The sequence below is a fragment of the Triturus cristatus genome, chromosome 3_1 (assembly GCF_964204655.1).
Source record: "Triturus cristatus chromosome 3_1, aTriCri1.1, whole genome shotgun sequence".
NCBI lineage: Eukaryota > Metazoa > Chordata > Amphibia > Caudata > Salamandridae > Triturus > Triturus cristatus.
This window is the reverse complement of record NC_140583.1, coordinates 135,236,233-135,260,679: the sequence shown is the minus strand read 5'-3', so window position 1 is coordinate 135,260,679 and position 24,447 is coordinate 135,236,233.

The window sequence follows — 24,447 nt, the reverse complement described above, 5'->3', positions numbered from 1 at the left end:
TGATCCCAAACCTCCTCCTGCTATTAGCTAAAAAAATCACTTTCTAGGCCCTTCCCTCTTCTATCCTTCCACTATCCTTTTCAATCCATCTAACAGACTAAGATGTCCATGACTCAAATTAAATACATTTAATATTTCCCTATACTAATTACCCCTTAAACCTGTTTAGGTTTCGGAGGAGCGTGCTACCTGCCAAAAAGCACTTCTACACCTCATCAGGGATCGCCAGTGCTATATAAATGCAAACTCTTCACTCTTCTACCCCTCCACTATCCTTTTTCAATCCAAATAACAAACTCACATGCCCACCGCTGAAATAAATTTAATAACCCCCAATGCTAATTCACCATGAATCCATTTTGGGTTCCGGAGTAGCGTGCTACTCACCGAAAAAGCGCTTTGACACCGCATCAGGTGTAATAAGCGCTATATAAATGCAATTACATTTTAAGGCAACTTAGCCATCTCTCCCACATGGACACAATATTTCTTTTTTTGTTCACTGACCTCTAAATGCTGGCAAAATCTTTGCTGATACTTTCCCAGCCTGTGTCTCATTGTTGTCTTCCACCTGACAGATGGATATCTACTTTTGCCAAGTAATGCATAGACAAAGCCACGTTCCCAGCCACACTCTTTAGCTAGTTTTTACCACCAAGCAAAAAGGTTGCCCGTCTCCTCTTCATGTCCTGTGGGATGGCCAGGTTGTTTTTGTGTCTGATTTACCTCTGTACACTCTGGGCCATTTTGCGTCATGGTTGCACCACTTTTGTGGTACATCCATGATGCAAAATGCTAGTAAATAATTGCAAAATCACACAAGGGGCGATTTGCCCCGCCTTGCTTGGCAATGTAAAAAAAAAATGTATGCAATACAACAGCTTCCACTGCATTGCGCTTCATTTCATAATGGGATGCACTCCATGGGTGGAACATGAGCGTTCCTATACATCCACCTATGATCTTCATTCAATCCCAGATTTTTAAAGGTTTGTAAACCTGGGATTGTGTGAAATTGCTGCGCCCCCCAGAGAGTGGTGTGACAAGGTCAGCAGCAGACTCGAGTACGGCAACCCACTCTGTGCTGACACCACCCAGAAACTCAACAAAAAAAATTGCAGACCGTCCAGAATGTTTCCACAAGACTCATCGTGAGCATCACATGCTACAGCTAAATCCCCAGCCACCTGAAAGACCTTTACTACCTGTCAACAAAAAAGTCACCTTCAAGCTTCTCACCCATGCCTACAAAGTCCTCCACAATACCGGACCTGCATACCTCAACCACTGCCTCTCCTTCTGCACTCCCCCAGACATCTCTGTTCCGCCCAACTGGTCCTGGCCATCTTCCCACGGATCCCCAAAACTACGGCTAGAGAAAGATCCTCCCCCTACCTCGCTGAGAATACCTGGAACTACCTGCCTCTGCGCCTCAGGCAATCACCATCGCTGCCGCAATTCAGGAAATGCCTCAAAATATGGCTCTTTGACTGAACCGCAGACCTACCCCTCCACCCCCACTCAGCACCATGATACCCTCATGGGTGAGTAGTCACACTTTATAAGATTACTGATTGATACTGGTTGAAGGAGAAAAACTCTTTTTTCTCCTCGCTATTTTCTCTTTCTGTGGTGTGGCACTTTCATGGTTTAACAAAAGTAGGTGAAAAGCTCAAAATCAGGAGCTCGAGGAGGGTGCTTTTAAGCCATCTATACCTGATAGCACAAATGGGAAATAACAGAGTTCCAAGATTGTATTACGCGTATACTTGAGCATTAATTCTCCAAACCTAAAAAGGGAAGTAAGCAAAAAACATATAGAAGGTATGGTTTTAAAAAAATGGTTGACTCAGATCAGCTTAGAATAAAAAAAAATGGTGTCACAAATAAGAACCTGACAAGAATATCTTATTCCTGAGGCACTGTTGCAATCACAAACATCTACTGTTTAAGAAAGACAGTGCTCTTTGACAGCTGGTTGGCCCACTCACAATGCCCAGAGAAAGCATTGAAAATCAATATTGAACTCTGCAGCTCTGAGTCTGAAACACCCACTATACACAGAACCACTGAAATTATGTGGCAGGAGAGCACCAAATTATGCTGCAAGGTGGACTAAATTATATTACATTTTTTGATAGTACAACTTCATTATTTTGTGGTTTTTACACATGGTGATACTGTCTGGTCAAAGATTTCATATCATTAGTGCCTGGTTAAAAATCAAATACAAAGATAAGCAACTGAAAGATGACCAGTTAAATTTTGCGAAGGGTCTTCCACTACACGCAAATGCATGTCGCCATGCTTTTAGTAACTTTTGATCCTTTTGACATAGAAACAATTTTTTTTTTGTTAAAGCTCCCAGATTATGCCGCAGATTATGGATTATGTGGCGAATGCAGCAAATCTATAAATATGCAAAAACATCTGCAGAATCGCATAATTCCAGTAGCCCTGACTATACCTATATCAGAGACTCACTGCAAGAAATTAACAAACGCTATTTTTCTGTAAGGGAATACAATTCAACACTCTTTTATTTGAAGTTTGTGGGGATGAGCCTGTTTGATTTTAGGAGCTACATTGACTGGTCACATTTTCTCTGTTTCAGTTCACTCCAACAGCTATTTCGGACGTGGAAAAAGCTCATTAGAAGGTGTAATATGTCTGGATTCTATTTACACTGCTCTCCTGTAAAGGTGTATAAAGTAATTTTACCTTCTGGCTTGTTACTGTTATATTGTGCAATTACACACTCTATCTGCATCAGAACAATTTCTTCTTACCTGCACCGCCCTGTAAATTTGCCCTTCATAAAGATAGGAGGGGCCATCCACATGATATACCATCTACGCAGATTTCTAGTTTGCAGTGTCTCTCATAGCTCCTTGATCATGTCGTGATAGCATAGGTCCATTTCTATTTCTAGTCTAGCAATATTCTTGTAGATTATCAAGCAGTTTTGAGTCATCACACAACAATTCATCAGTGCGTATGGAATAATAGATGGCCTCCGTCTGATAGCAGATATTGTCAGGTATATCAGAAGCAATCAACACAATCAACCAAAAAATCCTACAACGTAGACTGCTTGACTGTAAGGTGAAGGATGCTGTGTTGGTGTGGGCATGGTTTGCGCAATTCTTGTTTGAGAGGGCATAAGCAGTAAGACATGCCTCTGTCACTTTGAAATGGAGCTTGCTTCAGTTTGGGGGAGTTGAGGAGTTGCCATAACAAATCTTGCTCAACAAGTTGGATTTTTTTCAATCTTGTATAACATATACCTTATGCCACTGATGCCATCATCCATTTCCCAAAATATCACCTTCTGTAAGATGATGACTGATGACACAGAACTATTTTGAAGATAATGCTGTCAACTTTTGAAGGAAATATGAATTTTGGGACCTAGCTTCAGGGGATGGACAGACGGATGGCGCTCATCACCTAAATTCAACCCCAGCAAATCAACACTATGCTGCTGGGCGCTTTTGCTCCATCTTGGCCAAAGGGCACCTGGCCAACTCAGCTGTGCTAACATCTGGTCCCTGTCCTCCAAAGTAAAAAATCTTGGCATATTGATGGACCATAATCTATGTATGAAGGACCACGTTTCTTCAGCAGTAAATACTGTTTTTGTCCATCTTTGTTTCCTAAAGAAATTGTTTTATGTACTTAAGTTATCCTCAGAATTTCTAGACAATTTTTGCAATTATGATCTCTCACAATGATGTGTTTTATGGATTCTCCAGAATGTAGCCCTGGAGAAGTCTTTCTACATCCCCGGCACTAAGGACTTTGTCAATGTGCCAATGCAAGACCAAAAACAGTTGAATTGCAACTGCCCCCACACCTCATTGAGCAGTACCTGTGTGAGATGTGTTACAGCTAACAATCACTTATTTCAATTATTGCAGGGATAATTAGTGGAATTCAAACCCGTTTTAATATTAGAAAGTCACACTCAAGAACACAAGGAAACAACAGATATATTTAATTTAATTATTTTAAAATCCTTTCCTAGTGCCCAAAATATATCCAGTAACTATGATAAAGAGAAACAGGATAGTAGCTGCAACATTTACTAATAATGTGAACAGTAGAACATACTGCAACATATTGGCTGGTTAACTTTATATCAACCCCCACCCTCATATCTCCAGTTTACTAGGTTAAACTCAGAACCAAAAGAAAAGCCTAATTGAAGTGTCAAAGATGGTTCACACTCACATACATGAAGGTACTGTTCAGTATAATAGCATTGTCTGCTATTCTTGTCTGCACTGTAAGGCAGGCTGATAAGCCCAACAAGAGAAAGATAAATGCATCTCCCTTTAGGCTTCAGCAGAAGTAGGGAAAGTGGTTCTGTATGGCCTGTCTGGTCTCTGTCTCTTGTTCTGAAACAAAGTTCATCTCTGTCTCTTCACAGCTGCTCCGCACTTGTATAATATTAACAGGTCAATGTTCCATCTTTCAGAATAAGCAGATAGCAGAAAGACGGCCTGATGCTCTTTTACTTATTTTCATTCTGTGAAACTAGGCCCTTTGCATATTAATAATAATAAGCAAAATGGAGTGATCAGTTTCCATGAAGTTGTGTGCACAACGCATAACTATTATTTTAGAATAGAGAATTTAGTTCAGATTAAATACTGTGAATATATGTGTACAGACTGAATTATCACGTTGCAAAGAATAATGACATTAAATTAGTAAGCGTGCATTTTATAGTTGTCACTTGTATCTAAGTAATTGACATGTGTAGCATAAAAAGGGGATACCTAGTAGGGAAAGAACATAATAATGATAACAACCTGGAGTTTGTCAATATTGCATTTTTAAGAAGATGCAATTACATCAGGGCCAAGATTACAAACCAGGGGCACCGACATGTGTCAGCGTGACCATTATTAAACCTTCACATGGAAGATAACACTATTTGTACCTGGACAACATGTGACTGGTCACAAGCTAAAGTACAAATGGGATTTAAATATCTCTGCTTGTTTCACAACACTTTTCAATTTAAGCGCCCAAACTTTAATCACTGGTGCTTTAAGAAACTTCAACCTTCCAAGCATCTGTGTATGGAAAACCAAGCTCTCTTTTGGCCTCATAAATACGAGCGTGCCCCTTGGTATGCTTTATGTTGTCTGTCTGTGCTGCTGGTAAACTGCACAAGTGCGACATGAAAGCAATAGACACATTTTTACATTTCAAGTGCAAGCTTAAAATTCAAATATTTCTGCGAACATATTCTTGTCTTTGTTGGGAGCTCTGATTTAGAAAGTACACTTTCTTTCTGAGAGAGCTCCATTAGTCTTTTCCCCAACTCCCACTGTCTTGTGGCTGTTCTATGCGAGATGTCGGACCTGATGGAAAAAGAGAAGGGGGGTCGATCTGAAAAAGAGGAAGAGATGACCCCTTCCTTTAGGGCAGCTGTCAAAATAAGCTCCTTTACAGAATATGAGAGGAAATTTACCAGTATTTTACGGGGTTTCTGCCTTCCCAAATTTCTTTTAAAGGGGTCCCTGTGGACTCTTTCAATTTCAAAGTTAAGATCGATGTTTGAATGGCTCTTAAGGACTGTGCCCTTCAATAAAGTGATCAGGAACCCCCTTATGTCCTCCCTCTCCACAGCTTCCGGGACATTCAGAAACTTCAGGTTATTTTTCCTTGAATGATTCTCTAATCGTTCAAGGTCATCCCTCAGTTCTTTTTTCTGGGAGGAAAGTTTCTCCAAATGGGAAGTGGTAGTCTCTATCGATTCTTTCAATTTCAGAATTTCTTCTTCAATTATCTCAGTACTTGCCGTGACTTCCTCTAGTTTTTCAGCAAGGACCTCACAGGATCCATTAGCTCTGTTTTAATAGTCAAATGGTGCAGATAAGATAAGTAAAAAACATAAAACATTTATAGCAGGTGACTACTAGATTCAAATCTGTTGACTGAAGTTCCTTGCAACATTCCAGTTTATATTTTACTGCCACTTGCGAGTGATAATCAAACAAGGATATCCTCAAATGTAATCACAGTTTTTCCCCAAATAGTTGATCACCCTGAGATCTTAAGGCGGACTGGCCGTAGTGGGCACCGGGCAATTTTCCGGTGGACCAGAAGGGAGGGGGACGGTTTTTGACCCGTGGGGGCCGGTTTGTAGCAGTGCATTATCAGCCCCCTGTAACAAAAGCGGCAGGGGTGCTTGATATCCATAATAGAAATAATCAATGAAGCAGGCAATCTGATCAGCTCCTTCATAATTTAGCCCAGAGCATAGTTTAAAGAACTGCAAGATTAAGCCCTGTTGTGACGGTTTTCACCCCAAGTTTCACATGCAGCAACAAAATGCACACTTTCAACAGTCTAATTTCTCATCTGATAATTCTATGCAAGTGGAGAATCCCTATATGTTACTTCATATAAGGGGCCCAGTGCTTGACTTCTCCCCATAATATTTCTAGCTACACCAAGTATCCTAGAATACTGGACCTTAGGCTACTACACTGTTAGCCAACTGACCATCCCAAGATGCCTTTTCAAATAATCAAATGCCTAAGAAATAAAATGTCTTCATGTGGGCCAACCAGTCCTTTACTAGCAAAATAGTGCATGGCCTGCATGCCCTTGATTTACCTGCATACACTTTAATTTTCTTATGTAAACAGCTAATCTGTCTAGTATTCCTGAAATGAATATGGAGCAGCTAAGGGCTTCTAGATGGTCTCAATGATAATGACGTTTCATAATCAAAAAGCGACATTTATGTAGAGTCTCCCTTCATGGCTATCATATTTTTTATTATGCAGAATTCCGATCACAGTGTTAATGCTCTGGTTTTATGCGACATATCAGTGGCATTGGACACTGTTGATCATATCCTAACAAAGCTGGAACAGTATCAAGTTGGAATTGGGGAGAAGGGCGCAAGGTGGACAGGGGTTAACCAAATAGTTAATCACCTTTCTCTCTGACAAAGCAAAAACGTCTGTTTCTGTCACTTTCCAAACCACCATATGGCAGTGACCCAAAGGGCTCTGCTCTTGCACCATACCTCTTTAGCAGATCTCCTGACTCTATTACTGTCACACACACACGAACTATACACTTATACCGATGACACTCAAATATGCATCAGGATAAGTGGTCATCGCGATAAGTAAGAAACATTTCTCTCTTTTCTCTTGTCTCTTTCTCTTTCCGTGAGTAGTTGCGAGTGATAAGATGTCACAGAAAGTGCTGGGATGCCTTCGAGTAGCCATGCGCTAAATAAGTCTGTATTCATTCATTCATTCATTCATTCATTCATTCATTAACTTCAGTATTGTCTGCGAGATATTTGGGAATGGATGGGCCATCATTGTCTAATGTTAAACACTGATTAAGCAGGGCTTTTCATTAAAAAAAAAAATATATATATTATTATTGTTTTTCGAAACAAGCAAGAAAAGGGGTTGTGGTTACATGCCCCTGACAGGCAGCAAAATCACAGTGCAAATCAGGGTAAGCAGGGCATCTCTGAATATATAGGTCAACTAGCAAGGCACTGCACGCTGTTACTACGTTAGTTAGTTACAACCAGTAACAGATCCCAACTCTAACTAACCCCTCACCCGTCCCTCAGGGGTGTGCTATTTAATTGCAGGGTGCAACAAGCCATGGAATCTTGTGTCTATGTGTTGCGAGGAAATTGTGTGAGGGGCTACTGTCACCAGATGCCCCCTGGCATGCTTGGTGTGTTTCCCTGTTAAGCGCGAGGCCTCAGGTCAACGGGATCTTGGCGCTGGTTACATGTTAGAGCACAGCTTTCCCAGGGTCCTCTACTAACGCGTCACCCTCTTCTTCATCTGGAGAGTTAAGCGCGACTACGAGCGCTTCCCATGCCCTCGGTCAGTCCAGTGCCTTTTCACTCTCAGTTCTCCTCGCTATCTGCAACCAAACCAGTCCCTCACAATCCGCCCACTTTAGGAATTCTGCTTTCCACTTTGCCACACTTGGGTCCTGCCTTGCCTTCTAATGAGTGGTGATGTTTCTTTTCACCAGGAGCAGACCCAGATCAATACATTTACTAGTAATTTTGTTTTTGGACGTGTGGAAAAACCAGTGCAAGATGCAATTAGCCATGGTTGGGTCGAGGTCCCTGTCCGTAAGGTTTGCTAGTACTGATGTTATCTCCTCCCAGTAACTGTCTAAGGACGGGCAATGCCACATCATATGCTTAAAATCCGCGCTGTCTGCGCTACATCTCGGGCAGGCCAGCGAGTGGTCCGGGAAGTGCGCATGTCATTTTGCTGGAGTGAGGTATGCTCTATGTAAGATATGGAACTGTACCAATGGAAACCTCGCTTTTCACGTGCTCTTCCAGGCTCTCTCGACTATTGCCTCCCATGCCTTATCTGGGGATGTCCTTCCCTATATCCATCTCCCATTTGTGTTTCAGGTCAATTAGGGGGAGCAAGGATTCCAGCGTCATGCGCCAATAAAGACATGTTACAGCTTTCAAAGTGCCTGCCGCTAGCACTACGTATTGGCAGCCCATGGAAGTTGGGGGTTCCAAAAGCCCTTTACCCCAGTGTTTCCTGATAGCCGCAGTGAGGGTCGTGTACAGCAGGAAATCACCCCCAGGTAGATCAAAGCGAGTTTTCAGGTCATTAACTGGGACCCTTCCTCAAACAGGTCTCCTATAGTAGACAGCCACCACTCCTCCCAGGCTTCCAACCTCTGCCAAGTTCCTCCATGGGGAAGGGTGCGACACATTGTCAACGGTATTTCCGGTGCATAAGGGCATGTAATGGAAGCTCTATGCAAATATCTGTGCCAGCATTCTCGCACCGTGGCGCACTCCAGGGTGAGGGCCGCAGTGTTAACCGGGAGTCTCAGTATGATGCGGGAGAGCTCCATCAGGGCTACAAAATCTCCTCCACGCCCATCGTCACCCCTGGTCCCCTTCGCAACCCACTGTGTAAGCCATTGGAATTGCACTGCCAGATAGTAGGTTTCGTAGCCCGGGATCGCTGAGCCGCCCTCTGCCCTTGAGTGTGCTAAGTGCAACCCTACGTCTGCCCTTGCCCCAGAGAAAGGCCGTGACCATGGACCGAAGCTGCTTGAAGTACGCCGCCGGAATTTAGACTGGCAGGGTCCCAAAGTAATACAAGAGCCGCGGGAGGGCTATCATTTTAAGAAGGGCCACTCGGCCAGTGACTGATAACGGCAGAGAACCCCAAAATTCGATGTTGGCTTTTGCCCCTCTGATGGCCTTCCCGATATTGCCCTCAAGGATATCCTCCTGCTTGTGGTAAATATGGGTGCCCAGGTAGGGGAGACATCTGTCTTCCCAGGCGACTCCTGCCGTTTTTTGTGGGCTCACCCTATCCCCGCGCGCCGAGAACAGGCAGGATTATGACCAGTTCACTTTCAGACCTGCCACTCTGCAAAGATCTTGGAGTAAGCTCTTCGCCCCCAAGAGTTCTGCTCCCGAGTCCGCTAGGAACAGTAAAAGGTCATCTGCATATAACGCAATATGATGAATCTGGCCATTTATATCAAGCCCCCGGTATGCCCGCCCCATTTTGGCATGCGCTGCTAAGGGCTCCATCGCCATGCAAACAGTAATGGGGAGAGGGGACAACCCTGGTGCGTGCCCCGTCCCACCTTGCAAGCGTCAGAGACCAGCCTCCCTGTTCTAATTCGGCCAGAGAAATCAGCATAGAGGAGAGCCGTCCAGCCCACAAATCCAGCCCCCAGTCCCATTTTCCACATCACCTGAAAAAGGAAAGCCCATTCAAGACTGTCAAAGGCTTCTTCTATGTTCACTGAAAGTGTTGTGGTAGTATCTGCACAGTAAGGGGCCGATTCCGATCCGAGTCGGAAGGGCACCGAACGCGATCCGGCCGGGAAAACTACGAGCCTTACGCGTGTTTTCCGCTCGACTCGTACAGCTGTACGAGCGAGCAAGTACGATGCGAGCTACATGAAATTCACCGAACAAGTCGTTTCCAGGTCCGAACCACTCCGTACATCTCGTTCGTAAGCTAACCGTGGCGTGCAATGGATGCCAATCACGACGAGCCAGTACGATGCACACGTCGGACAGCCTGTGCGAGCTGGAGCGTCTGGCTCACAAATCGTCTGGGTGGTTGCCTTTGGGGGTCCGCGTCAGACCCCTGTCACCTGCAGCCCTACGACTCGGACACAGGGGGAGACCCAAGGGTCCCCCCAACACAGGCATGTATGGTGTGGATGGCACCGATGCGTACCCACTGTAGGGGGCGCCCTTGCGCGAGACGTACCCATTCAGTCAATGGGAGCCCATGTACGCGTCGTATGATTGGCTCCCATTGACTTCTATGGGAGTCCGACCGGCAGCATACGGCCACATCGTACTCGCTCGGTCGGACTGCAGGACTCTGGTCTGGCTCGGTCGGAAAACACTCCCGATCCGGCTCGGTCAGAGTGCTTTCCGACCTGGATCGGAATCGGCACCTAAGTGTCCGCATCCAGTACGCGCATGAGCCTTCGGATATTAACCGCTGTGTTTCTAGTGGGGATGAACCCATATGATCGCTTCTCTGGTGGAGGCCGGGAGTTTGCCAAGCCTCTTGGCATCATTATACAATTGCACAAGCTTGGAAGCTAAGAAGTCAATGTATGCTCTTAAAAATTCCATTAGTAGGCCATCGGGACCTGGCGTTTTATTACAGGCCAGGCTCTTGATGGCTCCCGCACTTCTCTGATTTCGATCTCGAGACCTAATAAGGTTGCTCTTTCCTCGTCTAGTTTTGGTCGCTCAATCTCTTGCGTCAACCCCTGTAACTCCTCCTCCGTTGACAGTTGACTGCGATAGAGCTCATTATAGTAGTCTAAGAATAGCTCGTAGATCCCTTGCTGGTCGTACTGGGCCAACCCATTTTGGTCTCTGAGCTCCAGTATGACTGACCCTTGCCGAGCCGGGTTGGCCAACCAGACCAGAAGGGCCCCCAATTTATCTCTCTCCAAGTGGGCTCGAGTCATGTATTGTTTGTAATCAAAACAGCGCAGCCGTTCTACCTGCGCAGCAACCGCTTCCCCAGCCTCCATCAGTTCCTGTTGTTTAGCCGTGTTTTCGGGTCTGTCTTTTTCTAAAGCGCGCAAGCGCTCATCATCCCTTTTAATGTTTTGGAGGAGAACTTTCCCTACCCCAACCACCTCAGAGATGCACCGCCCCCTAAGGACCGTTTTCAAGGCGTCCCATTCCACAAGGGAGGATGTGGCTGTACGTCATTATCCTGGAAATGGTTGGTGATAGCTGTGCCGATTGTGACTCGAAAAGCCTGATCATCCAGGGTCACCGGGCGCAGGCGCCATGTGGGAATTTTAGGCCTCGCTCGTGACCATTGTAAGTGCATCAGGACAGGGTTGTGGTCTGACAATGTCCTAGTAAGGTATTCGCTGCAACTAACCCCCTCATGGACATCAGGTGAATAGCATCTAGCCTGACATGCAGTTAATGGAGGGCTGAGAAGAAGGAGTAATCACAGGTCAATGGATGTTGCGCCCTCCATGTGTCAATTAAGCCCCATTTCTGTTGCCTGTGACGCCAATTTGTATGCAGGTGCCTTAGGGAGGGGGGGTGGGATCGGTCAAGGGCATCAGAGGCACAATTAGAGTTGCCCCCTAACAGCATCGGCACTGTGAGGACGGTCGCCAGTTTCCCTGACAGAAGAGAGAAGAAGGCCAGCTGGTCTGAGTTGGGTGCATAGATACTTCCAAGTATAAGGTCCCATCGATATAACCTCCCTGACACTACCACATATCTGCCTTCCGGGTCTATTAGTTGTGTTGTTCACTGGAATGGAACTCCCGCCCTAATCCATATCAACGCCCTCCTCGCATATGCGGAGTATGAGGTGTAATAAGCCTAGTCCCTCCATCGGCGTTGCAACGCCTTTCCCTCTTGTGCTAACATGTGGATTTTCTGGGGGAATGCCATCTGAATGTCTCTTCGGATCAAGTAGGAATGGATTTTATGACGCCGGACCATAGATTGCGTGTCCCTCACATTCCATGAAAGACAAGTCAAGCCTAATGGAGATCCCATTGGTGTGGCCTATGGGTGCAACCTTTAAAAAACTTCATCCCCATGACACGGCTGGGCCCCCTTAAAAAAAAAACAACTACAGAAACAGCCCCAACTCTCCCTCCCTAGGGCAGGCATCCAACAAAGAGTCTCCGTCCAAACCATAGTAAAGCAAACCATGGTTCAAAAGTAGCTATGGGGGTGGTCACTCGACAAGTGCCGCGATAAGTACCCCATGTCGCCGCCTCCCCATATTTGTGTCAGCTCACAAATCCCCATCGTTAGCTGAAAGTTCCTCAGAATGCACTGCAGGGAAAGCAGAAGTCCCCCAACTTGGAGTCAGTAGCACATGATGGTGCATCCCACAAAGCCTCAATATTGATTGCCATTCCAATAGCATCAGATGAGATCATCAGCTGTTTGAGGTGTAATCTTCGGCATAGCCGCTCCGAGGCTGTCATTGTAGTTGGGGTCGGCGAGGACTCCGACCTACTAGTGTGGCGACCACTTCCACTTAGAGGAGAACCAGGGCTTTTTTGACTGCGTGACGTTACCACCTGAAGTGCCTTGCGACATTCCAGGCTGAGCTTTCGAGGCGAAGGAGTCTTGGTCTTAGCCCCCAGGGCACGAGGGCTATGCTGCGGGGATCCAAATACTGGATTATGACGACCCCCTGAGCTCCGGGCGTCGATCCAGTCCCAAACATCTTGTGACGAGTACCTGTCGGATCCGCTACTCAGAGCCGGGTGGGAAATAGCATGGCATAGGGCAAATTCAAGCTGCGTAATTTGGCTTTGACAGCAGCAAAGGAGGCTCTATTGCGCTGCACTTCCCTCGTGAAGTCCGGGAAAACCATGATGGTTCTATTATCAATACGCAGGTCCTTCTTTTGGCGGGCACTCTGCAAAATGTGATCCCTATCTCGGAAGTTAAGGAGTCTGGCCACAACAGGACGGGGAGGGGCCCCTGGCTTCAGCGGCTTAGCTGGAACTCTGTGCGCCCATTCCAGGTCGTAATAGGGCGATAGACCCGTTGGAGCCACTTCAGCCCTGAGCCATTCTTCTAAGTATCGGACCATGTTTGTTCCTTCTGATTTTTCAGGTATTCCGACGACACGGATGTTAATAAGTTGCAACCTCCCTTCGCTGTCCTCCGCCCTCATTTCCAGAGTTTTCACCCTAGATTCCAGGACAGAGAGGGAGCAGCGCATTTTCTGAACAGTGTCTTGAAGGCCATTCAACTCTTTTTCATTACTGGACACTCTGTCCTTGAGTTTACGATGTTCATCTTTGATCAGGTTGAGGTCTGTCCCGATAGCATCAATTTTGCCCTCCAACGCCTCTCTGGAGGCTGTTATGGCCTGCATGATATCAGCCAGGGTGGGCCTGCAAGAGGATGGGGTTCCCGCTGTTGCAAGCAAATCATCTTCCTCCTCAAAGTGAGTTCATGGTGCATCGATACTGAGAACAGCAAACTCCTGCTTCCTCTGTGTTCTCCCCATTTCTCAGTCGTGATGTAACAATGTGTTGCCGACTTGAGTATTGTGCTCCCTACGGTCAGCTCAGTGGGATTCCACCAGTTCCTCCATGTCACCTCAGCCACCACTTGTGCCCCCGCTCCGCAATCAAGATACCGCCACTGTCCCGGCTGGTACGCCCACTGCAGGAGTCGTGGGACAAGCAGTCCCACCAATATAGGAATCTCCTTCTTAGAGGCCGGGGTCTTGGAAGCAGTACTCCCAGCAGCCGCCTTCTAATGGCTTATGGTAAGGATAGGCCACTCACTGGGTTGGGGGCAGCCGGTGGCCAGATGCACTCACCTCGCCGAAGGTGATATCACGGTGCTCTGATACTGGATGTACATGGTTTTTGGTTGCCCCTGTGTTTTTGGTGGTCAGTGTGTCTGACTGCAGTCTCCCACCACAGTGCAGCAGCGGCATCCACGTAAACGTGGGCCCAGTGTGCCAAAAGCTCCACAACTCCCAGGCCGAGGGCAGGTGAGGGCCCCTAGGCCCAAATGACCTCCGTGGTCCCCCACCGCAAGCCCAATATCACCATCATAGCCCGGATACTCTCCTCCAGAGCGGATCCACCAGCCTCCACATCACACCAAGGTGAGGGCCCTAGGCCTGGTCGACCCCCGTGGCCCCACCTCAAGGTAATCACCTCAGCCACTTCTGGGAGTTGGGCAGACTGTTCTCCTACAGTGCAGGCCGCCTGGGAGCCTTTCCTTGCGCCGGAAGGCAGACAGGGCGCAGTTCGCACCTCACTTTTACGCTCACCAGCCCCAGGACTCCCGCTCACCTATCAGCTCCGTCAGGCAAATGCAGAGTGCCACCGTCTCCCAGTTTGTTAGGCGCTGCTGCGGGGAGGTCTCTGTCAGCTGCCACAGGCCTCCATTTTCCCCCTGCCACAATCAGTGCACAGGCAACACACTGTTGCCTCTCCCGCTAGTTCAGTCTTTGCTATACGTAAGACCTCAGCTGCCGCTCCGCACTGCAAGTCCCGGTAGGCGTACTCACAGTTCTGGACTCAATGTGGCTGTTAGGGGCGCCCCGCTGTCAGCAGCCAGCGATGTATAGTAGCAGCCACCTAGGGACTCCCACAGTCTCTGTGCCCTCTGTGGGCGAGCCCACCGGGGTCCAGCCAGGGAGCTGCAGCAGCCAAATCACCATCCATTTCCGCCGGCGTCTCCTCCGGAGGGGCCCAGTCGGGTCTCCCCCTGCTTGGAGCAAGTTCGCTGATGGTCACCACTCGTCTCTAAGGTAGGCACCAAGGGGAGTCGCGGCAGCACTTAGCAGGTGGACGCCAACTTGCAGACGGCCTCGCGGACCTCGTGCCCTCTGAGTGTAGATTTCCCAAAGTCGCCTCAGCACATTTCCGCACTACACTGGTACTCACAGGGGTCCAGGTTCATTCAGGAGGACAGCTGGGATCCGCCGCAGTCAGCCTCCGGACTTCTGCGGTAGGCATCTTAGGGCGCTCACTTCATGGGTGCCATTTTGCTGTTGTCCCCGTAGGTGCAATCACGGGTCTTCATAGAAGGGCTGGCCTCAAGACGCAGCGTGATCTCTGTTCCCTTCATCTCCACCATGTTCCGCAGGGCTCCTCCGATCAGCGCGGGCACCCCCGCCGGGTCGAGTGTATGTGCTAACTCCACAGCGTAGGAGCGTCCACGGCGATCACAGCCCAGCCGCAATTTTGCTCACGGGCCCGCCAGATCAGTCGATCACCAAGTTGCTCCTAAACGCCGCTACCATGGGGCTTCAGAGCTCTGCCTCAGGTGCAGGAACAGTCTGGTGTTCAGCAATGTGAGTTTTGGCTCCCCCCGCTGAGTCTGGGGGTCAGGATGATTGCTCACGGCGAGCTGAGCTCCCTAGCTCGCGTCCGTTCCCATCGAATGCAGGGCACGCCCCCAAGCAGGGCTCTTCATCAATGGCAAATATTCCTCGCTTTGGAATTCCTTTCTCTGACATTTTGACTTCAGTCCATGTTTCATGTCATTAAGCTAAGCAAAACGCTACTACCTTACAGATGAACACCCACGTTTCTACAATGGTCTCCAGCTGCACTTTCATGATAAAAACAAAATTTCGGGGAACAACCTTTACAACGCAACTTTTACAACGCACTACCATTACAACGCATTTTTTACAACGCATAATCCATTACAACGCATGACATTACAACGCATGACACTACAACGCATTTTTAAAAACTACCTTTACAACGCATTCCATTACAACGCATACTACCATTACAACGCATACCATTACCACGCATAATATTACACTATACTATCCAACACTTACCCTACTGATGCACCCCCTGGAGTTAGAATAGTAATTTTTACCCCTACACTATCCAACACTTATCCTACTGTTGCACCCCCTGGAGTTAGAATAGTAATTTTTACCCCTACACTATCCAACACTTACCCTACTGTTGCACCCCCTGGAGTTAGAAGAGTAATTTTTACCCCTACACTATCCAACACTTACCCTACTGATGCACCCCCTGGAGTTAGAATAGTAATTTTTACCCCTACACTATCCAACACTTATCCTACTGTTGCACCCCCTGGAGTTAGAATAGTAATTTTTACCCCTATATTATCCAACACTTACCCTACTGATGCACCCCCTGGAGTTAGAATAGTAATTTTTACCCCTATACTATCCAACACTTAGCCTACTGATGCACCCCCTGGAGTTAGAATAGTAATTTTTACACCTACACTATCCAACACTTACCCTACTGTTGCACCCCCTGGAGTTAGAATAGTAATTTTTACCCCTACACTATCCAACACTTACCCTACTGTTGCACCCCCTGGAGTTAGAATAGTAATTTTTACCCCTACACTATCCAACACTTACCCTACTGTTGCACCCCCTGGAGTTAGAATAGTAATTTTTACCCCTATACTATCTAATACTTACCTTAAATGTAATTTAATATTATGCGTTGTAATGGTATGCGTTGTAAAGGTAGTATGCGTTGTAATGGTAATGCGTTGTAAAGGTATTTTTTAAAAATGCGTTGTTGTGTCCTGCGTTGTAATGTCATGCGTTGTAATGGATTATGTGTTGTAAAAAATGCGTTGTAAGTGCATGCGTTGTAAAAGTGTGTGTTGTAACGTCATACATCCCAAAATTTCCTATTTTATTTACCATTTTCTGACCTAGAACTGTCCCCACCCAGTAATAGCTGTGCTGTATTGCTTGAATCTAGACTGGGTTAATGCTGCATACCTGGGCATTACAACTATACTTCTTCAAAGAGTTCAAACAATAAAAGCCTTTCAGCCTCTCTGGCTTCTTATCATTGCCTTTGAGATGTCTTCACTTGCTTAGTCAATACCACATATATGTTGCTGCTTGAAGTTTTCTTCATCATCGTTTGAGATCTTGGATTGCTTGGTTAGAATATCACTTGCAGCCAAAAAGGCATCTGATTCTGTCAACTAGACGTACTTAGTACAGACCCTGAGGGCGTTTGGATTTGGCCCAAATGACTGCAGATCGGTGACACTATTTTAAGCAGAGGCTACAGTGGGGGGGAGGTGAACAGTGTACTCTCAGACATGTTTACATTGAAGTGAGGCGCTAGACAGGGGTGCCCACTGAAACCCCAGCTCTGCGCATTTAGCATAGAGCGCCTAATAAGGTGGGTCAGACTTACAGCAGATGTAATGGGATCGTTGTTGGGAAACCAGAAAAATCTCACTCTATGTGGACCACATCTTGCTCTACTTTCCAAACTCTATGATTTTGGCTCCCCTGCCCTCCTTTCGGGCTTTGGACAGATACTCAGGATATAGAATTAACGTGAATAAATGGGCACTGTACACACTAGGTAACTAGGAGTGGATAGGTGATACAGTCCACAATATCCAACTGTCAAGAGACTGTTTTAGGTGTCTGGGAAAAGGTTTTATATTGAACAAAGCCAATTTCCTTTAAGTGGTTCTACGTCAAATCTAATTCCATGTAGAGAGATGGAAATCAATTCTCCTTCCACTTTCCTTTTAAACTGATCTACAACCTGAGACTATTATATGTTCTACAGAACACACCATTCAGCATCCTAGATTCATACTTTTATAGGATAAATAAAGCAGTGCTCACCCTTCAGTGAGGTGGAGGCCCTGCAGAGAACAGTATTGCTAGAACTGTCAGCCTTAGGGTAGTCTTCTCCCAAAATTTTGCCTTTTTCCCTCTTATTTTTCTTAATTTTGTTTTGTTAACCTTAAGACTTTGTACACTTTACCACTGCTTACCAGTGCTAAAGTACTTGTTCTCATTCCCTAAATTATGGTAAAATTGACTTACACCTGACTGGCATATTTAATTTACTTATAAGTCCCTAGTAAATTGGTGTCCCTTATATACAGGACCTGGCTTGGCAGTTCGGGCTGGACTGTTCCTATGAGGCAAAGGGTCAAAACTGATTTGCATATGGCCAGGTCTAAACTGGGGTGGCATGGTGAGCAAAAGAATGATGGATTTAAACGAGATCTCTTGACTGGGGGTGAATGTTTTGATTTGTTCTGCATTCCGTCCATCAATTGTGTGTCTTTTGCTTTCTCGCCTTAAGTGCGCCGGGCATGCCCAGACGTGGGTCCCGGGCTCACTGTGCCACTGGAATCAAGCTATCCTCGCTGAAGAGGGGTGAAACCACGAAACCAGTCCTAGGATACTTGTTTCCGGTCCAGGGAGGACCTGGCTTGGCAGTTTGGGCTAGACTGTCCTTTTGAGGCACAGGGTCAAGACTGATTTGCATATGGCCAGGTCTAAACTGGGGTGGCATAGTGAGCAAAAGAATGATGGATTTAACCCAGATCTCTTGACAGGGGGTGAATGTTTTGATTTGTTCTGCATTCCGTCCATCAATTGTGTGTCTTTTACTAGTGGGCCTGCAGCACTTATTATGCTACTTAAGTAGTCCTTCAAAACATGTCTTAGGCCTGCCACAGGCGCCACTAAGGTAGGCCCTGTACAGTCCATAGGGCAGTGTGAATTGTGATTAAAATGTTGGACATGCACTTTTAAGTTTATCATGTCTTAGTAGCGAAAAACAGCCAATTTTGTAAGGCCTACCTCTTCCATAGGATAACATTGGGTTACCTTATTATATTTAATAAGTGTTAACTTTTGATTGGGAGCAGGTAGGAAAGTCAGGTTTGGAGTCAGAGGCATTTTTATTTAAAATCCTGTTTAATGATAAAGTCAGATTTTAAGTCACAATTCTAAAAAAAGTTGTTTGCTCCCTAACCATTTGGTGCCTCCCGCTTGTTCCTGAATCACATGATTAGCTGTCAGTGGCGTTTGTATATTCCTTCCAGACAGCCACACAATAGAGTGACTAGCTGTGCCTGAACGGGCCATCAGTGTCAGGATAGGGAGGGACAACTGGGAACAGACCCACTTACACATCAATAGACTGAGCCATACTCTCATACAAGGAAATGCCGACTTGGCTTTTTGTGCCAGTAGTCAGACTGGAGCCAGAGCAGGGAGGCAAAAAATATCACACCCTTCAGTAGGAAAAAGCCTACAGAAGTTTCTCTCACTTCAAAGAATGCACCAGGAATAAAAGAAGGACCCTTAGATATACTCTTCAGTTCAGTTTCTGGACCTGTGGATAGACTCTCAGAAGACTGCCTGCTCCTGCGACCTGCTGTGCACTTCAGAGGACTGATTTGCTACACCAAGGACTGCACCCCTACCCAAAGCCTGCTATGAACCCCAGAGGTATGTCCTGATGATTGAGCACTGCATTTTATCATGATCCCAGTACTTCTAGAGTTACTCCAAAGATTAGTTAGCAGCCCTTCTGATCAGAGACTCAGGGACAGAAAAGGTACCAATCATCTTGAACCAGCACATGGACCCAGCCTGAGTGAGACCTGACCCTCCAAATGGCTACTAGAGAACACTAGGAAAACCGTCACACAGGCTTACCAAACAACTCCTGAACAGGCAACAAACTAATCAAAAATACTACAGCAAGACACATCCTCAACTTACCCCACTTTATGCATATCACTCCACGACAACAAGGAACTTCACTGGCTCCTGATATGTTGGTTCAAATCCCTCACAAATACATACAAAGCACTACCTAGCAAAACCTTCCACTAACTTGCAAGGCACCTCTGCTCAGCCGTACTCTTGTGTATCTTGTGTATCTCGCATACAAAAACAAAGAGCAGGAGCTAGTACCGTCTCATACATCTCCCCAGCACATGAGAGCCTCCGCATTGATTCTTGAGTTCTGCAAGATGCTAAAAACATGGCTTTTCTAATAAATTCTCCTTGGAGACCGTCTGGATATCCCCAGGGGTGATGGCATGCTATACATATTTTCATAGCAGACTGAGACTGAATATGTTGGACAGATGTTCTGCAGAAATGTGGCTATCAAATTGTTATCAATTTAAGTTTGCAAAAATGAATAAATAACGTTCTAAAAAAAGTTCTTGCGTGGTGAGTTTCCGGAATGTGAAGTGGATGCAGTGATGGTCGGTCCATTGGAGTTCAGTGGTGTGGCTGAAGGAGACGTGGGGGCTTGCGGAGAAGGTGGGGTCAAGCGTATGGCCGGCAGAGTGGGTGGGTGTTGTGATGAGCTGCCTAAGTCCGAGGTTGGCAGGGTTGTCAATCAGGGTGGTGGAGTTGGTGTCGTTGTTGTTCTCGAGGTGGAAGTTCAGGTCCCCGAGGAGGATGTAGTCTGTGGAGGCAAGCGCGTGCGTACTGATGAGGTCGGCGATGGAGTCTCTGAACTGTGACCATGGTCCGGGGGGTCTGTAGACGAGAGTTCCTCTGAGGGTGGTGTTGGGATCGGTGTGGATCTGGAAGTGCAGGTGTTCGGCGGTGCTGAAGGTGTCATCGGTGCTGGTCGAGACCCTGAAGGTGTTCCTGTGGTGATGGCGATTCCTCCTCCTGTTCTGTTGGTGTGGTCCCTGCGGATGATCTTGTAGCCGTCAGGGATGGCTATGGCGATGTCGGGTGCTGAGGAGGAGTTCATCCAGGTCTCTGTCAGGAAGGCGACGTCTGGGGAGGTGGAGTCGAGTAGGTCCCAGAGTTCGATGGCGTATTTGCGGGCGGAGCGGGTATTGAGTAAAATGCATCTGAGGTGGTTGTGATCTTTCACGGTGGGTGGATTGGCGGATCAGATGCTGGTGAAGCTGCAGTTCCGGCAGGAGAAGTGTCCTTGGGTGTGCTTCGGGGTGGCCAGGAAGCTGGTGTGAGATCGTCCGGTGTTGAGTGTGAGGAGGGTGCTGGTATCGTAGCGGTGAAGGGCGTCGTGGCGTTCGCGGGGACCAGGGGGTCTGGCGCTGGGTGCTGTCCAGGCGCGGACGGGCAAAGACGGGCTTGCCTTAGGCACGCCAGCGGCACAGCCGAGCAGCGGCTGCCATATAAGGGGAGGTGTGAGGGAGGAGCAGCTGGGAGGTGGGAGCGGGGCGGGGAAGGGGTGAGCAGGGGGTCGGGGCCGCAGGGGACGCAGCGGCGGGAGAAAACGAGCGGAATACAGAAGAAAGGGGGACAAAACGGTGCAGATAACAGAAATTAGGTAACAACCACTAAAACATAATAATGGCAAAGGCACAAATTACAAAAATACAATGAGGCACAACGCGCAAGAATTACAAAAGGGCAAACGCAGTATGAGAATAGGGGAGGCAAACTTACAGCAGCGGCAGCAGTGGGCTGGAGGGCACGGACACACAGGTGGTGCTATGCGGCGTGGGGAGTGGCCTAACCTGTAAACAGGGTCAAGGGTCGCCAGCCTTGATCCGAGTTCAAATGTCGGCAATCAGACTGTAACAGAGATGGCCCTTCCCACCTTCCCAGCTGAGGCACAGCAGGGAAGGTGGGTAAGGGTGGTGGATGGTAGTGGAGACATCTCAGAAAAAGAACCTGCAACTGCTGAGGGAACATGGCAGCTGTGGTATGCAGGATAGCTTATGCATGCTGTTGAGTTGAAGAGATAGATTGGGTAAGCCGGGAAAATTCCATGCAGAAATACCTGCAATTGCGATCACAACATGGCAGTCCTTGTGTGCAGGAGAAGGCATGGACAATCTATTCTGAGGGTGCAGTGTGTGGAGGTAAAGATGAGATGATAAAGAAGATGGTGGACAGCAAAAAAACAAAAAAAAATAGTGGCAACAGTGTGCTTGACACGGATGGGGCATGCTCTGCAGTGGCTTTAAATCTGTAAGCGGGCATATGAGAGGTAACGGAATGTACGCACAGAAACAAAAATGTGTACACTGACAAAACAAGGTATCCAAAGGAATATCCAGTGGGTTTCGTTCCTTCTCGATGGCTGTGTTCGGTAGACGTATGTTGACACAGATGCACATTTTCTGCGTGTTTTTATTTGGCATAGCCACAATGGAGGACATCCATGAGTTGGTCCTTCAGCGGCCTCAATTATGTCTTGTGCTAGTAGGCTCTTTAGCTCTTCTTCTACCTGCGATTGGAGGTGCACGGAATCCTATGGTGATTCTAAGCCACTAGTATCTGAAGGATGACATATATGTTCTCCAGCTTTCCAAGGCCTTTGAAGAGTGCCAGGTATGCTCTTAAGATGCTGTGATGTTCGGGCATGTGAAATGTCATAGATAGGAGGGACATGACTTGAGCCATGAGGTTACTGAGCAGGCACGGTGTTGGGATGTCTCCCCTTAAAATGTGCACCTCTTCATGCACAGACGTTTATTTGAATGTTAGTGTCTCCACAATTTTCCCTATGTTAATCACAGGTTTTTTTCCCACCACATGTGAAGACGTCGACAGTGGAGGGCGTCAATGGAGGCTTGTGCTTCCTTTTTTCCTACTCCGACGCGCACATGAAGCGGCACGTGGCTCCGCTGTCAAGTACAAATCATGTTGTGTGATCGCTGACGAGGAAATCCACTGTGCCCCTGTTCTAAATTTGCCTTTCATTTCTACCTGCATATGATTGGAGGGTTGCTCTGGTACACGGAAATCAGTCATGAGGTATAAGCATTCGGTGGATGGGCTGAGGTTGTATTCTTCCATGTGGGGTGCCTGTTGACTTGAGGTCGTCCGTGGCCTGGCAGTTTGCCCTCTCTGCGGCCTTTTTTGTCCCCTGTTGCAGACGCTCGCGAAGTGATTGCCTCTGTTGCACTCTGGTGTCTCTGTCCCGTAGCTGGGCAGGCACCAACGTGCGGATACTCTAGTCCGCAGTGATAGCATGCTCTCTCAGGCTTGTTTAGAGGCAGCGTGGGCTTGTCATGCCTGACTGTTAAATGTGTATTGTTCGAAGGTGGCAATCCGATGGGGGTCAAAACTGTCAGACATTTTATTAGATGTTTTTTAGATGTAATTGATTCAGACGAGACAGTTATGAGCAGATCTTCTACATCAGCCCCCACCAGGTTTAAGAACTGGTCTATAGCCTGTACGTCTATGTGATGTTTGCAGGTGGCATGCAGATAGTGCTTGAAACGCCTCATGCGTTTTTCCCACCAAGCGCCGTTAGTTGGAGAGTCCAAAAAGTCAAAGGGCAGAAGGCGTTGGTAAATTGAACTCAAATTGTGCTGTTTCCACTCTCATTTCACTGGTCAATCACGTCCGTATTAAGTTAGTTGCAAGGCCTTGAGGCGGTGTATGGGGCATCTCAATGGTACAAAGTACATGTGCAGTCTTAGTAAAGACCAGAACTAGTAATTTACAAGCAGTGAGCAGCTGTATTACAGTTTTAAACCATGCTAGGAGCAGATGCTGTATTATTTCAAAAAGGAGTGCCTGACTTTAAAATATTCTCCGGACTCCCTCAAGGCTCATAGGCTTGTATCCCTGACTACAAAATGGCCACCTAGGTCTCCCAGGATCTCGTTATCAGCAGAGAGATCAGCGCGGGAGACCTGAACAGGGCGCTTACCGCATAGTGGCAATGTTCAGTCTCTTTGTTCCCGCGCAGTCAGGGTGGGTTCCTGAGACAACGAGTAATGCTGTCCATAGCACAGCAATCAGAGTGGGACCCCGAAACTGTGTAGTGGCTGTCTGTGGCACGTGACTGGGGTGGGCTCCCGATGTCACTATAAGCTCCGGATAGTGGAGTCCTTAATATTCAGGGTGGGCTCACGATGTTGCATTGGTATCGTCGTGGGCCGCTGCGTGACCAGGGTAGGCTCTGGGCACCAAGCTGCCGGCAAACATGTCACAAAGGATGTAGATGTGTTGTGTCTGGATCCTGCCCACCACCTTTGTTGCCAGATCTCGTGTTCCCATCCCCAGGCTCCATTAGGATGACACGAGTAGGCCGGTAAGTAGTTGCACAAACTTTTTTTTCATGAGCAGTACACAGCTTGGGCAGGCACGTCTTCCCCGCCTTGTATCCCCATATTAAGTGGAGTGACCAGTACCTACCCACTCTCTTGACCAAAAGTGGTGTCCAGTGTCCCGTCCCTAGCTGTCCAGTGGGTGTAGGGTCCTATTGTCCATCTGCATCCCATCATTGCGAAACCGGTGTGGAGAAAACAAAGCAAGTGGGTGGTTGGGGGAGCTAACATCATCCAGCACTATGAAAATGAAGTGTCGCTGGAATTCTACTCGTCATATCCCTCTTTTCTGCTCCATAATTTTTCCAGCTTCTATAAGTTACTTTACTACTTTCATGTTTTCAGCTCCTACAAGTTATTCTAATTTTGCATTGTTCTCTCCAAGTCATTAGTATGTAACCCATTTAGACTCCTCAACTATTTTGCTTCTTTTATTTGTTTTATTAGTAGTTCCTTGTCTTTAGCTTTCTGATGCTGTTTGCCATGGTGTAGGGGGCAATGTAAGGCTTCTAAGAAACGATGTGTCAATGGGGCGCGGACTGGGAAAGGGGAATTGTACTTGGTTTCAAAAGGTT